Genomic DNA, 1246 nt, shown 5'->3' with positions numbered 1-1246 from the left:
GGAAGTAGATTGCCCAACCGTCCTTCAAGGAGTGGCTGGTGGGTTTGAACTGCTTCTGGATAACAGTCTTTGTTAGAAAGGTTTCTTTTGCCCCTGCACTGTACCCATAGTATACTAGATGTTCCATTTTTACCATTCTGCATTTTTAAAATTATGGTAATATAATGCATGTAACAAAACATTTATCATTTCAACCATTTTTCCCTGTATAATTCAGTGACATTAATTATGTTCATCATGTCATGCATGACACCATAGCCAATGTCTGCTTCCAATTTTTTTCCATAACCCTTAATGGAAACTCAGTGCTCCTTAAGCCATAACTTTCCCTTTCCCACTCCCACCACAGCTGATAACCACCAATAAACTTGGGCATTTGCATTTTCCAATTCCAGATATTTCATATAAGTGTTATCATACACTATCTGTCCTAATGTGTCTAACTTATTTCACTCAGCATAATATTTTCAAGGTTCATCTACGTCACAATATGTTATCAGAACTTCATTTCCATCTGGAATTTACTTTTCTAAATCGTGTAAAATAGGAATCTATTTTTATTTTCTTCCAGATTTATAGTCAGTATCAATTATTAAACAATCTATCCTGTCCAGTTCTTTTTCCACTGAAAACAACTACTCCCTTTGTCATACATACTATCTACCGTCAAGTCGAATCCGACTCATAGTGACCCCTCCTTGGGTTTCCGAATCGGTATCACTACAGAAGTAGATTGCCCAATCTTCCTTCCGAGGAGTGGCTGGTGAGCTTGAACCACCAGCCTTCTGGTTAGCAGCCAAGTGCCTTAGGCACTAAGCCACCAGACATAACTTCTCACATATCCTTGGATCTCATTCTGGATTTGCTATTCTATTCCACTGATTTATTTGCCTAATCTTATATCAATATTATATTAATTTGATTTCACTGGTTTAAGAGCATTTCCTAGTATTTGGCAAGGCAAACCCTTCTTCAGTGTTTGTTATGGATTGAATTTTGTTCCCCCAGATATGTTTCCAATTCTTGGTCCTTGTACTTGAGGATGTGATTTTGTTTGGAAATAGTGTTTTGTTATTTTAATTAGATCATACCGAAGTATGATCTTCCCCTAGAGACTTCAGAGAACATGGCCCTGAATTCAGATTACCAGCCTTTTTATTGTTGTTATGTGATGTCGAGTCAGCCCCGACTCATAATGACCCCTCCTTGGGTTTCCGAGATGGTGTCACTACAGAAGTAGATTGCC

Source organism: Orycteropus afer, unplaced genomic scaffold, assembly GCF_000298275.1.
Source record: "Orycteropus afer afer isolate SDZICR_OR568_19922 unplaced genomic scaffold, OryAfe1.0 scaffold00327, whole genome shotgun sequence".
Classification (NCBI taxonomy): domain Eukaryota; kingdom Metazoa; phylum Chordata; class Mammalia; order Tubulidentata; family Orycteropodidae; genus Orycteropus; species Orycteropus afer.
This window is presented reverse-complemented; position numbering follows the sequence as displayed.